Source organism: Parambassis ranga, chromosome 6 (assembly GCF_900634625.1).
Source record: "Parambassis ranga chromosome 6, fParRan2.1, whole genome shotgun sequence".
NCBI classification, from domain to species: domain Eukaryota; kingdom Metazoa; phylum Chordata; class Actinopteri; family Ambassidae; genus Parambassis; species Parambassis ranga.
The window spans coordinates 4553068-4563273 of record NC_041027.1 but is presented as its reverse complement, the minus strand read 5'-3'; positions in this window follow the sequence as shown (position 1 = coordinate 4563273).

The following is a 10206-nucleotide window of genomic DNA, read 5'->3' as shown; positions in this document are numbered from 1 at the left end:
CCAGGCCTCAACCTATCACACGCAGAGTCAGGGCACTCTGGAGTGCTTTCGCCAAAATTTAAAATCTCTCTTGCGTGCATACTGCATGGAGACAGAGAAGAAGGGTTAACTTGGTTGATGCTTGCAGTGAGGGAGGTCAACACAAGAGAGCACTAGGTTCAGGCCTAAATGAACATGTGTTTGCACACACTGTGAGAGGGCTGTTGTTAGCATTATCAGAGAGTTGGAAGGAAGCAACACCCAAACTCCCTAAATTTTAGAATGGTTATACCTACTGTATACCTACCTACCTTCCCTTAACAGAGGTGGTGGCCTCAAACATCATTTTTCTACCACATACAATGCAGTGATCATCCATTCCCAGGAAGTTTGCACATACTCACAGTAAGAACAAAGGGCTGTCAACCAGTCCCCCTCCGGCAGTTTCATAGTCGTTAGCCAGTCGTTAGACACACCTGGCCCAGTCAGCCAGAACATCACAGGTAAGTATGGAAACATTTAGTGCTATTGTTTTTAAGTTTTACCCCAGACCCACCCACTGAGGTCTGTAACCACATATAAACCATGTTTCCCCCACCAAACAGTTAGAACTGATGAAGCTGCTTGGTATGAGCAGCGAAAGGTCTTCAAGAAAACTCTTCAAGTCCAGACGCCTTGCTTCAATCTTCTCTGCATACCTACTGTATACCTACTTTGTGCTGCTGTAAAATTGGCTAAAAAACTGACATGCTACCGTTTTAATCCTGGGGATTGAGTTTTAGCCTTGTTGTCAAATTTTCAGGTCACTGCAAAAGAAACTGGTGGAGCAGAGTGTTTTACTTCAACTTCAAATTGTCATATTTCTTAAACCCTTGTGCAACGTTCTCAAACACTACTCTTTTGTGTTGTTCGGGACAAAAACGTCCTCTAACTTTAACTTTAAAAAACTTTAAATTTCATATGGGGTGGTGCCGATACATGATAAAAAACACACAAAATGGCTAATTTTTAATAGAAAAGGTGAATGTGGACTGGATTATTTTTTTTAACCTTTGTTACAGTCTTGGTCGTGTCAAACATTAGTAACAACATTGACTTTAATGCATTATAAGTTTTTGATTTTTACAGTTAACAGTTAACTGTAAAAATCACAAATGGTATCTTTGACACAACCAAGACTGTAATAAAGGTTAAAAAAAATAATAAGGGTATAGACATACCGAGTTTTTGTTTGTCACTGTATTTAGGTTGTAGTGTTCCATTGATTGTTTACACTGACTACAACCCTTGTCATTTGTGCTTACTTTCTTACATTTCTTTACAGTATTGAACCAAAGGTTGGTTGGTCGCTGTTTTTCAGATTAATTTGGTGTTGGTTTAGAGTGGAAAAATAAATAAATTGCACTTTTTGGTCTTTAACCTGTGTGTGTGTATTTTGTTTGTTGCTGCCTTCTGAGCCAGGTAGTGAAAGTGAAGCTACTTTTAGAATGTAATTGAAGGCCATTTAGTAGTATGTTTGGTGGTGAAGCTCATCTAGGTAGCAGATTTAACCAATACATATGAGATTGATGCATTTTTGGCCTTTACATGTTGTTCACCTCAGTGTCTTTATGCAGAAAGTTTGAAGCCTTTTTAGAATTTCTGTTGTGATTTATAGGACTAAGTGTGTAAATGTGGGGGGTGGGGGTGGGGGGTGTCCTTGACCCGCTAGTCCATGAACTCTCAATCACCCCTCGTGCTGCTAGGTAGTTTAGTTCCCAAAAAATGGCAGAGACCCAGTTATGGAGCATTGGAGGTTTGTAGCAAACAACAGCTCAGAAGAAAAGCTGACTCCCATTCTGAGATTTTCAGGGGAAACTATGAGAATCTGCCTATATTTCCCTTTAATGAGAACAGCGATAAATTCTTAAAATGTGTCAAGATATCAAGTTCTATTAGTTGATTAGCAGTGTAGTTCTGTGTGAACTGGGGAATCTTAGCATCATCCTCAAAATATGAACACCTGGACAAGAAGTTGGCTTGGAGAGACAGCACAGAGAGTTTGCATCCACAAGGTGAAACGGATCACATCAAGCTTTGACAACATCCCACCGTCTCCTCAATGTCTGACTTAACCACGCCAAGCAATAAACCAGAAGCTCCCACAGCAGTAGAGAAGAGAGATATGTGTGAGTGCATGTGTGTGACAGTTACAGAATCTAAATTCATCCCCTACTGCCTCCCAAAGCCTCCTGCATCCCTCCGCCGCCCCTTCCACCCTCCTCAACTATCAGAGCTGTATCGTTTTGCAAACCTCTGCGGTGATGTTGTCAGGCTTCTTTCTGTGAAGTGGCCCCAGCCATAAAACAACAGTGACGTGAGTGATTGATCCAGCAATGAGGATGGCAATACTCCTCTGCATCAATATGAAGGCAGCCTGCGGGACTGGAGCCCTTTCAGACAGCTCTCTGTTTCTCCTCAGAGGAAAAATCCATACACAATTGATGGCAGTTCAAAGAGAGGCTTTATTGTGGGATATCAAATAAAACATCAGAGAACGGGAGTGAGAGAGAGAGAGAATGAAAGAGTGCATGTGAGAGAGAGTATGGGTGTGAAAGAGGGGGAGACAGAAAGAGCGATCTGCATTTTGCTTTATCTCCTTTTTGCACCTGAATGGTAATGAACTGGCTTAGATGAAACTGAGAGACTTCATCGTTTCCAGAGGACTCGCAAACAGCATGTGGATGTCAACAGTATCTATGGCGCTATTACCCAATACGATCCTACACAAAAGTGGTATGCAGATACAGAGACCAGGTGACTGTGTACCAATCAAGACAACCTAGATAGGCCAGTAAAGGTGTTAAGTATTTATAGGGTTATTTCAGGGTATGAGAGAGAAGTAAGAGAGATATCAGTCGTTTCCTGTCTGTTCTCTGCAGCCTGGCCTCCAGCAAACCCTGTTATGATTTCATCAGCACTGCTTCTAATCCACTTACTTAATGAAATACATAATTAACACAGCTTAATTGTGGTAGGGACAGCTTTGACTGAAATCATTTCCTGTGGCCACTGTTGCTGTAATTGAATGTGTTCTTCACACCCGATCAAGACCTTTTAGATTGAAACAGAAGACGTTTGTTGGTTTTCCTTTAATGAGTTCTTTTGTTGGGTGAAGTAAGAGGCCTTCTGGTTTTAATTTTCGCTGCTGGTGTCTGATTGCTTACATGCAGCACTCAGACTTCAGCCAAAATGTTTCAATAGATTTTTTTAAGTTATCTGACATAAAACCGCACCAGTTGAAGGTTTTGAATGTAAAAAGCCTGAGTGATCCTGATGTGCATAAGCCAATCTCAATCCCAAGGCTTTATGTTCACAGGGTCTAATTGCAATATAATGGATTTGATTGCTAGTGCGAACAATGTCAGATCAATGTAGTGTAGCTAAGTTACAGCTAGCTGCCTATCCAGCTATGCCTGTCGGCTATTGGCTATTACTTATGGCTAAAATTCACACCACTGGACACACAAAGTTAATACGCAAACTGATGCAACTATCATTTATCTGTCATCTTCATTTTTGGAAAAATGATTCCAAATAAGTGAAAATCATATGGAACCTTTAATCAGCTTCCAGATTTGTTCCCATACACAACCAACTGGATTTTGATAACAAAATTATGCTTTTCATTGCTGCAGCTACAACCTTTTTAATTATGCTAAATAGCCCAGATGAGATGCCAAAATTACAAGTCAAAACAAGCTAATAAATTTAGCTATAAGTGGCTGTGTTTCTTCGGTTTTGCCATTGTCATTCTCCCTCTTCCTCTCTCGCTCGCCCCGTCTCCTCTCTCTCCGTTGCTCTTTGGTCGTGATTGATCGATGTGTCAGGTATGATGGGGCATCATGGTGTTAGAGCGGGTTTTGCAGCTCAGTCATGTGACCGCAGCAGATGGCACAGCTGAGTATTAGAGTGGGTTCACCTGCTGTTTGCTCTCCTGCTTCCTGCTTTACCGCTATCAAATACCACCAAGGGAGAGCGAAGGAGTGAGGGGAAGGATGTCGGGAGCAGGGAGGGCTGGGGAAGAGAAGACGGAGAGCAGTTTTCAGAAAGAAAGGAAGCACAGGAGAGGGGGACAATTGGTGGGATGGATACAGGAGAGATGAAAACTGCGATGAAGAGATCATGAGGGTGAGGGAGGTATGTGTGACTCGCAGAGGTGGTGCAAAAAGAGGGTGCAGAATGAATGAACTGTATTCTTTCAGTGATATCTTTCTGTTAATTTCCCTCTGCGTTGTTTTCTCTCTCTCTCTCTCCTTCTCTCTCTCTCTCTCTCTCTCCCTCTTTCCCCAGTCATAAGGCTCAAATCATAAGCTCATAATGATGGGATGTGGTCTAGGATCCATTTAACACCCGTTCCAGACCAGAGGATGAGTACAGATAGAAGGGACACAAAGTAACTATGACTGATTGCTGAGCCTGGTGACTCCAAGGGACATCCTCCATGTAATTCTCTTAGTGTAGCATAATATCATCTATCCCACAAATAGACATATGACCCTGCAGTACCCGTGTCACTCAGAGTTCAAGACTGGGGGAGTGCACTCAAAGGACAGGACACACACTCATAATTACACACAATCTGGTTAGTGCACATGCATAAACATGCATTATATTTTATACTCATGCCTGTGTGCTTTGTGCTAATGGAGCTGAATAGACAAAAGCACGGACACAGATAAAAAAAACATCATTCACACACATACACATGTGCTCATTACATATGCATGACCAGTGCACAGGGCATTGCTGACTAATAGAAGCACTCTATGCGGCCTGCAAACAAGCGCGTTATCAGTGATAAATTCCACCACACCTACCCACCTTGACAGCAGTCCAACCGGCAGCCTCCTCAGCTGCTATCTGCCCTCTACAGCCCTGCTCCTGGGCTGTTTGGGAATGAGTGGCAGGTGGGTGTAAATGCTGGTGCCGATATGTCACAGGCACCAATCTGCAGTCCCCAGGGATTCTAATGGGAGTTCAGCCCGAGTATCACACCGCGGAGGAAAACAATTCTGCTGCCAATACTCCCGCGCAGATGAGAACTGTTTTAATATTTGCTGCTGCTTTATGGCTGCCGCTTGTGACAGTGATGGAGAAAATGTCAGCTTTTTCCACCCTTAAATGCCACTCTTTGTCTCAGTCTGTTTCTTTTCATGATCTCTGCCTCTGCCTCGGAATCAATAAGGTCCACCAAACAGTCGCTTGTCTGAGAATGCATTGCTGTTTTGCCTTCTCAAACCTTTCAGCAATGAAGAATTTCGCACTTTACTTTCTTTGCCTAATTAGTTATCCAATATGAGTCCAGCTGTGCAAAGCAACGTGTACAAAAGGAGAAATGGCATGTAATTCCAAAGTGATTTAGTTGTCAATCACTGGAATGATGTGTCCCCCACACCCCCCCCACCCCCATCTTCCACCGATAGAGAATAGGATAATACACACAATGTGTATGTGTAATGGGGAAATTTGTATGCTAGCTTTATTTTCTTTAGCTCTGAGTTGTTGTTTTGTGTTTTGTGTCTAACTGCAGTAACATTTAGACCAATTATAGCGGCACAAAAAAGGACACAATACATCGCTTCTTTCCTCCAACTACTCAGCAGAGGCTTGTCGATAGTAACTGACCCAAACTTTCACCCTGACAGGGTGAGGAGTACTTCACTCAGCTGCAGTCCCTCTTCAGCTCTTTCCTCTGGTGCTGCTGCAAGGAGGGAAGAACAAACGAGATCTAGAGTAGTAACAGGACCAGGACCGCGGCCCATAGGAGGAACTGGAGCCACTGTCTATCCTGATCAGACATCAGTTAGATAGACACAGGAAGTGATTTAAACAGGCAGTTTTTTTTTATGTCACACACATATTTCATCAGACGACTGAAAGGTTAAGATTAAAATGTGAGCAACAATAGGTTCATTTAGCTGATACGTTGATTCTGGGGTCATTCGGGGGACGTCAGGAGAGTGATGATATAATATAACGCATCACTTCCCTTACACGCCGACAGGGCAGACAATTAAAGGTTTGTTCTCGCAAGAAATGTCCTCCATTCCTGAGGGTTGGTGGAGGAGGAAGAGGAGGGGACGGTGAAACTAATCCCTCCTGAGACTCGCCGGACAATGCGTTGTGTTTATAGACACATGTCGAAACACTAACACACACATTGATCATACTGTGATACAAAAAAATGCAGAGAATTCACAAGCTCATAAAAGCAACAATAGATACACAATAAATCTTGTGATTCATCTTTCACAAGGAAAGGAAACAGATGTACATACCTGGAAGCAGCAAACTGTGTGTGTGTGTGTGTGCGCTGCAGGCTGTTACAGGTTAATGTTTTAAAGCAAACGCAACACTTTAAAAAAGAAAGGAAAAAAATCACGTTTTCTCTGTGGTCCACTACACTTTAATCAATACTTACAACACAAGTAGCTGCTGTCTGCCAATCCTGCTCCTGACTTTTCATGTTAACCTGACAGTCAATCTACAAGCAAACAAGTGTTCAATGAAAAATGTTAAACGGGTCAGTTAATGGCTGATGGGTTACAGGGGGCTGACAGTGTTTTAGACCCAGTGGAACTGGATTAAGGAATAGTTACACAAAATGAGGAATTGGTAGACAGAAAACTACGTAATAAATATAGAAAAGAGCAGAAGATGTCTATACTTCAGGGCAGCCACAATTATCAATATGTAAAAAATGAGTGAATTAATAATAGTTTTTTTATATCTAGCAAACTAATGGTTAAAATCTTTTATTAAAAAATCACTTTAATTTCAAAATATCACATTCTAATCCAAAAGTCAGTGACATTTGAGCTCAGTAAATTAACGAAAGTTTATGACACGTACAGACAAACACACGCCTCCAGAGATGTGTCCTCTAGAAGAAGACGCGTAAGAGAAACTGATGGCGTGTGTACACGAGGTCTTCAGAACATTTCAGCTAAGGTGCTGCAGCTTGTCAAAGCAACCCAGTGTCAGGTGACAAGGCATCACGCTGCCTCAGACAGAAATGGCCCAGTAATGTCTCAGGCAATGAACCACGGGCCACAGTTTTGTCCCCTCCATCACAGCTGAGTCCAAACAGCAGCCTGCTGCTGTCACTGTTAATGCGTCTCCACATAAACACTTGCCTTAATCGCATCAGTGCCTCAATTTATGTGACCTGTATCATTATCACTCGGTTTCTGCTCGCTTTGGGCTCTCGTTTTGGATGTGCTCTGGTCAAAGTTAATGAGACCAGCTGACACGTTTGGAGTCTAATTTTCTAAAGCTGGTAAATCGTCTTCTGATAGAAATCTGTTGTCTTGATATTAGTAGTATTGATATAAATAGTTCATGTAAAAGATAATTCCAGTGCAATAGTTATTTTATTATATTATATTGTTCTATTTTCGCTGCTCACACTATCATTTCTGTAAGTAATAATGTTGTAGTGTCTTTTTTGCACCTGAGTGAAAATAGTGACACAGCAGTTATACTGCCGTTTACACCCTCAGAGCAACAAAGAGCACACGTATGCAAGAGACTGTGTAAGAAGGGTGGGTCAGCCACAAGACATGGCTTTCTATTTAAAACTGCATCCTTGTTATTTTCTGTCCATCTTTGCTTCTCTTTTCAAGAACATTTACATCCGTCGTCCTGATATTTTCACCTTGGAGATGTGGGAAGGTGTGGCTGTGCCAGAAGGAGCCACTGTGCCAAAGGACCAATCTGGTTGCTATTAATTGTGATATATTTAAGTTTGACATTGCACTATAGGTGGCACGCGGTGAAGGGGTTCAATAAGGTTCGAGGCCTTTCTGTGTGGAGTTTGCATGTTATCCTGTGCCTGCGTGGGTTTCCTCCTCCCACATTCTAAGAGGTGCCTGTTAGGTTATTGGTAACTCTAACTTGCCTGTAAGTGTGAATAGTTGTTTGTATGTGTATATTGCTCTGCAATGGACTGGTGACCTGTCCAGGATTTACCCCGCCTTTCAACCATAGGTAGCTGGGATAGGCTCTGTGAGCCTGCACTGCAGGACAAAGCGGGTTCAGAAGACGGATGGATGTTGCACTGTGCAGCTTAGTTATGTGTTTTGCCTGTGTAATAGATAATAAAATGAATATCTAAACACAACCTGGTTTAGATAATCTTGCTAAACTGTTAGTTTGTTTGTCTGATTGTCATGCCAAATTTAATTGTAGAAGAGTTGGCATGTTCTACTTTCTTTGCAATAACCGTGAGTGTGTCAGTAAACGTGGTTTTAGTGTGCTTGCTTGTCCACTCAAACATCCACAGTACAATGTGTCAGAATATAAACTATACATTTATAGTTCTGACCTGTGACACATTCCCTGGCTTTAAGCCTCTTACAGCAATTTTCTTTTGATTTTTGCTGTTAAAACAAAAGAAAACAATAGACTATAGTTGAATGTGATTGAGCAAACAAATCATCTTTTAGAGAAAGGACGGTTTGTTTGACTGAATAGTGTTTGAATGCTGGTATGTACAACATGTTTGCCTCTGCCACACATCTCATAGTATTCTGCCTAATCCTCTTTTCCACAGTCTAGTCTGAAAAAGGCCTTTCACTCAGTGGCCTAAGGGACATGATGTTGATACAGAGGCTGTTTCATAAACTCCTAACACAGTAATCACACTCTGACAGATGTAGGCCCACTACTGTACATACAATCTCAAACCACACACATGCACAGATTTAAACCCACATTGCTCTCTCTCTCTCTCTCTCTCTTTTCCTGGTGACTCACTGCTCATATCAGCATAATGACCACAGTCTGATCCTGCCCACAGGGTCTGAGGATTGGAGCGACACTGGATTCTGAATAAACAATGAATGACGTACGAACATGTGGTCCTTGTATTTCACAACATAAAGGGACACTCATAGTCCGCAGACAGTGACTATACCACTCTGATATTAAAAACAGGCCTGCTGTTGATTTTAAGGGAAATTCTCAAAAGCTGAAACCTCACATTTTCTGTTACTGCTGCGGTTTTACAGCATAAATGACATTTGACCCAATGCAAAACAATGGCTTACATTTTAACCTTTTGTCCCACGCTAAGTGGCAGCATCCTGGTATAGATTCTGCAACGATGAAGCATGAATAGTAATTGTTTACCTGCAGTTGGTACAATGTCAACAGACTAATCCATCACATGGACACTGTCAACTTATTTATAGACAAGGGGAATAAATCAGGCGAGTGGATGAAGTTGAAAAGACAACACAAGGACACAAATGGGAACCCCATAGATAATCCTTTAAACATTTTTAATCAAGATGTCAGCAACAGGAAAGATGAATGAAGCATCCATCTATCTGTAATTAAACTTGTGCATCATCGTAATGTAGATATAATGTGATAAACAGCCCAACAGTGATATACCGATACTAATAGTGCAGAGAATGATTTGAACTTTATCATCACTTGAAGTTTGCATTGTAATACTGAAGGTAAATGATTTGAGCTATATTGCCATTATGGGTTTACATTGTAAAACTGGGTGCTGAGTGATATGAAGTACTGTATATCTTCAAAGAAGCATAACTCAGTGTTGTGGAGTGAAAGAGTTTGATTGCTTCTAAAAATAGGGCATAAATTTGTATCCAGTGTTTTAAATCTTTGGAAGGATCTTACTGACAGTTTAAATATTGAAGTATCTGGTTTCATCCTAATATTTTCTTAATACTGTTCTGACCAGCATGAATCAACAATTCTCTGGAAGACACTGTCATAAAACATTCCCAGGAGTTTGGCAGGAAGTATATCTTTTTTGGAAATCTGTGTGCAATATGTTTATCTTGCGATATCCCTCGTTCACCAACCAAAGGTTCTCCATCATTTGCTGCAAAAAATTCCCCCTCATTTAAAAAAATACTGTGTACTTATGAGGAAATTGAGCATGCATCAATATTTTTCATGAACCTCATTTGAAATTTCAGAGTCACTCTTTTTTTTTTCCTTTTTTTTCACATCTCCCACACTGCTGTCAGGGTGTGCTCTCTCACCGGTGCCTTTTTCATCAATTTCAGTGGAGAAGAGAGAAGACAGAACACCTTCAGACAGTCAGACATACAGTTTGATGGCTAGAGAAGAAATGCAAAGAGACAGGAAAACAAAACAAAAAAACACTCCACTGTTAATCTCTGCCAAGTGTGTTTTCCTTCACTG